At 45.6% G+C, this 5,245-nt stretch overlaps 2 protein-coding genes and 1 pseudogene across 4 annotated transcripts in view; 1 reads left to right on the plus strand and 2 right to left on the minus strand.

The window, feature by feature from the left end:
- Positions 1-5,245, minus strand: part of PRDX3 (peroxiredoxin 3) — a 497,514-nt gene that overhangs the window by 466,447 nt on the left and 25,822 nt on the right. The window lies entirely within an intron of this gene.
- RGS10 (regulator of G protein signaling 10) overlaps positions 1-5,245 on the minus strand; it is a 738,227-nt gene that overhangs the window by 133,544 nt on the left and 599,438 nt on the right. The gene's annotated exons all lie outside the window — the stretch shown is intronic.
- Positions 3,751-4,385, plus strand: LOC126962687 (40S ribosomal protein S8-like; annotated as a pseudogene).

Genomic DNA, 5,245 nt, shown 5'->3' on the forward strand with positions numbered 1-5,245 from the left:
CAAACCAAACATAAATAAGGAAAATGGTGTTAAATATTCTTTCTACTTACTAAGAACAATGTTTCTTTTTATTAGTGAAAAGTAATAAAGTTAAACCAGTTTGGTCTGTCAGGGTAAACAGCTGCTCCCTGGTAGGAGAATGTGATCTTTAGACACAACCACCACCAAGAAAATCATTAAACTGAGGCCAGGTTTCCAGAGGGACCCAGGGGAAGTAATGAAAAGAATCCTTCAAAAATCTAACAACACATTTTCTATCAAATGGAAATGGCTTTGGGGAAATGTTCTGAGGGGTTTGTTCACCACAGCTTGGGAAAAGAAAAACTTGTTTTCAAGCACAGCAAAAAGAGCCTGTGTCCAGCAGCCAAGAGATGACACAGAAACACCAGAGTCCGTAAAAAGCTTTGATTCCAGGAAATTTTCTCTTTTTTTGAGACAGGGCCTTGCTCTGTCACCCAGGCTGGAGTGCAGTGGTGCAATCTTGGCTGACTGCAGCCTCCACTTCTTGGGCTCAAGCCATCCTCCCACCTCAGCCTCCTGAGTAGCTGGGGCTACTGGTGTGCACCATCACACTCAGCTAATTTTTTTTAAGATTTTTTTTTTTTTTTTTTTTGAGACAGCCTCCCGAGTAGCTGGGACTACAAACACATGCCACCATGCCTGGCTAATTTTTTGTATTTTTAGTAGAGACAGGGTTTCACCATGTTAGCCAGGATGGCCTCGATCTCCTGACCTTGTGATCCACCTGCCTTGACCTCCCAAAGTGCTGGGATTACAGGCGTGAGCCACCGTGCCTGGCCCTTTTTTTTTTTTCCAAGACGGAGTCTTGCTCTGTTGCCCAGGCTGGAGTACAATGGCATGATCTCGGCTCACTGCAACCTCCATCTCCTGGTTCAAGCGATTCTCCTGCTTCAGCCTCCCAAGTAGCTGGGATTATAGGCGCCCGCCACCATGCCTGGCTAATTTTTGTATTTCTTAGTAGAGATGGGGTTTCACCATATTGGTCAGACAGGTCTCGAACTCCTGATCTCAGGTCATCCACCCACCTTGGCCTCCCAAAGTGCTGGGATTACAGGCATGAGCCACTGTGCCTGGCCTAAAAGATTTTTTATAGAGATGAGGTCTCACTATATTGCCCAGGATGGTCTTGAACTCCTGGATTCAAGCAATTCTCTTGCCTCAGCCTTCCAGAGCACTGGGATTACAGGCACGAGCCACCATGCCTACCTGGCCTAGATAACTAACTAGACACTTCCAGAAGCCAGGAATACCCTATGCTTGCCTTATTTACCTTTGTATTTCAGATCCTACACACTGGCTAACGCACAGCAAGCACACTCAATAAATATGAGGGTCTCAGTTCAGGAGCAAGGAAAGATCTGATAATGTGGCAATAACAATACACCACATTTTACAGTCGGTGGCAATTTAATGTTATTTCATTTCTCAACTCATCTCTGGGCAATGAGATTACAGATATTCTTTTTTGTATTTTTATGCATTATCTGAATTGTTTACAAGGATGTATTTTGAAATGGAAAATAATAAAATTGACTCCCCATTAGGAAAAAGCAATTCTCATAACCATCATTGCCAATTTTGTGACACCTTTTGGAAAAGGGTAGGGAATTAATTCTGCCATTGACTATAATTCAGCAGGAAGGCAAAGTGAATTCATTCATTTCATAATATTTAATCAACACCAACTTGTGTTAAGAATGGAACTAGGTGGCCGGGCGCGGTGGCTCAAGCCTGTAATCCCAGCACTTTGGGAGGCCGAGACGGGTGGATCACGAGGTCAGGAGATCGAAACCATCCTGACTAACACGGTGAAACCCCGTCTCTATTAAGAAATACAAAAAACTAGCCGGGTGAGGTGGCGGGCGCCTGTAGTCCCAGCTACTCGGGAGGCTGAGGCCGGAGAATGGCGTGAACCCGGGAGGCGGAGCTTGCAGTGAGCTGAGATCCGGCCACTGCACTCCAGCCTGGGCGACAGAGTGAGACTCCGTCTCAAAAAAAAAAAAAGAATGGAACTAGGTAGGCATGAGGAATGTATATGTGCCCCACATACCAGCTTATGGCCTAAGGAGAGAGACAGACATTGAACATATACTGCCACTAACAAGTGTCCAGGTGCAACTGTGGCAGCTGCTATGGGGAAGGTAACAGAGCACCTGTGACCCCAAGATTGGTCTCCTGCTTGGGCCTAGCTCCATATGTTTGCTCTTACAAATGTGTTTCCCTACCCAGAAGGCACTTCCTTCTTCCTCCATCTAGTCAAACTCGACTTTGCTTTGGAATCTTGCTGAAATCTCCAGTTCCTGTTCAAGGTCTCTCTGATTGGAGGCTTCCTTTGGGTAATGTCAGATTATCACCACGAAGATCATGCAATTCATTAGGAGTTATATTAGCCTGGGTTTCCCAGAGAAAAAGAACCAAGAGGATGTGTAAATAGAGAAATCTATTGTAAGGACTTGATTCACGAGATTATAGAGGTGCAAATCCAAAGTCTGCAGGGTTGGTGGGCAAACTAGTGATTTAGGGAAGGGGCAGGGGCAGTCTGCTGGCAGAACTTCTTACCAGGGGAGGTTCGTCTTTGTTCTGTTAAAGACCTTCAACTGATGGGATGAGGCCCACCCATATTATGGAGGTCAATCTGCTTTACTTAAAGTCCACAGATTTTTTCCCCCTTCATAAATCCTTCATTGGAATCAAAGTCCATGGATTTAAATGTCAATCTTGGGCTGGGCACGGTGGCTCATGTCTGCAATTCCAGTATTTTGAGAGGTTCAAGGCAGGTGGATGGCTTGAACTCACGAGTTTGAGACCAGCCTGGGCCAACATGGTGAAACTCCATCACTACAAAAAATAATAATAATAATAACACAAAAATTAGCCAGACATGTTGGCGCATGCTTGTAGTCTCAGCTACTTGGGAGGCTGAGGTGGGAGGATCGATTGAACCCAGCAGGCTGAGGTTGCAGTGAGCCAAGATCACGCCATTGCACTCCAGTCTGGATGACAGAGCAAGACCCTGTCTCAAAAAAAAAAAAAAAAAAAAAAAAAGAGTCAATAAATGCCATCCAGAAAATGTCCTCACAGAAACATCCAGTATAATGTTTGACCAAATATCTAGGTACTGTGGCCAATTGGACACATAAAATTAACTATTGCAGAAGCCTTAACGCCCCAACTAGAGTCTACCATTTTAGAAGGCATAGATCAGCTCTTCCATGTCTTTGAAACCTTCCATGGAGCCTAGCTGAAGGATTATTGTCAGGAGGTGTTCAAGAAATCCCTGAAGAGGGCCGGGCGCGGTGGCTCACACCTATAATCCCAGCGCTCTGGGAGGCCGAGGCAGGCGGATCATGAGGTCAAGAGTTTGAGACCAGCCTGATCAACATGGCAAAATCCCGTTTCTGGTAAAAATACAAAAATGAGCTGGGAGTGGTAGTGGGTGCCTGTAATCCCAGGCTACATGGGAGGCTGAGGCAGGAGAATCGCTTGAAACCAGAAGGCAGAGGTTGCGGTGAGCTGAGATCACACCCCTGCACTCCAGCCTGGGCAACAAGAGTAAAACTCTGTCTCAAAAAAAAAAGAAAAAAAAAAGAAAAGATGCTCAATTATACTCATCATAATAGAAATTCAAATTAAAAGCATAAGGGAGATATATCAGATTGGCAAAGATCAGAACATTAGCTAACACAGTCTGGCAAGATCATGGAGCTTCTTTCCAGCCAGCACCGAGCAATGGGCATCTCTCGGGACAACTGGCACAAGCGCCACAAGACTGGGGACAAGAGAAAGCCCTACCACAAGAAGCATAAGTATGAGTTGGGGTGTCTGGCTGCCAACACCAAGATTGGCCCCCACCGCATCCACACAGTCCGTGCGCAGGGAGGTAACAAGAAATGTGGTGCCCTGAGGCTGGCCATGGGGAATTTCTCCTGGGGTTCAGAGTGTTGTAGTCGCAAAACAAGGATCATTGATGTTGTCTACAATGCGTCCAATAACAAGCTGGTCTGTGCCAAGACCCTGGTGAAGAACGGCTTCATGCTCACCGACAGCACACCATACTGCCAGTGATACGAGTCCCACTGTGTGCTGCCCCTGGGCTGCAAGAAGGGAGCCAAGCTGACTCCTGAGGAAGAAAAGACTTTAAACAAAAAACGATCTAAAAAAATTCAGAAGAAATACGATGAAAGGGAAAAGAATGCCAAAATCAGCAGTCTCCTGGAGGAGACTCCAGGAGAAGTTCCAGCAGGGCAAGCTTCTTGCATGCATCACATGAAGGCCGGGACAGTGTGGCCGGCCCATGGCCTGTGCCAGAGGGCAAGGAGTTGGAGCTCTATCTCAGGAAAATCAAGGCCCCGAAAGGCAAATAAATCCTCATCCTTTCTGTCTTTGCCCATGGAATAAAGGTATCTATTGTTCTGTGGCAAAAAAAAAAAAAAAAAAAAAAAAAAATCATGGGGAACGTGCACTCAGAACACTGCTGGTATGAGGCTGACCTTCTCTGACCTCCTTGGAGACAAATTTGGCAAAATAACTTAAATTTTAAAATGCATTGGCCTGAGGACGGAGCACTTCCCACTTCCAGGTATTGATAGATCTACTCGTATTTTCATGCAAAATGACCTGTGCACAAGAAAATACATTGCAGGCCAGGCGTGGTGGCTCATGCCTGTAGTCCCAGCACTTTGGGAGGCTGAGGCAGGTGGATCATTTGAGGTCGGGAGTTTGAGACCAGCCTGGCCAATGGCGAAACCCATCTCTACTAAAAATACAAAAAAAAAAATGAGCCAGGCATGGTGGTGTATGCTGTAATCCCAGCTACTTGGGAGGCTGAGGCACGAGAATCACTTGAACCCAGGAGGTGGAGGTTGCAGTAAGCCGAGATCGTGCCACTGCACTCCAGCCTGGGTGACAGAGTGAGACCCTGTCTGCCTCTCTCTCTCTATATATACACACACACACACACACACACACACACACACACACGTATATATATACACACGTATATATATACACACACGTATATATATACACACATATATATACATACACACACATATATATACACACACACGTATATATATATATACACACACACACGTATATATATACACACTCTGCAGCATTGTTTGTAATACACTAAGTATCACAGTTCAATAAATTAGAAAGTACTGTATAGCACAGACGTTCACACCCGCCGCCAGCTCGCCATATGATATCGACAACGGCT

Source organism: Macaca thibetana, chromosome 9 (genome assembly GCF_024542745.1).
Source record: "Macaca thibetana thibetana isolate TM-01 chromosome 9, ASM2454274v1, whole genome shotgun sequence".
NCBI lineage: Eukaryota > Metazoa > Chordata > Mammalia > Primates > Cercopithecidae > Macaca > Macaca thibetana.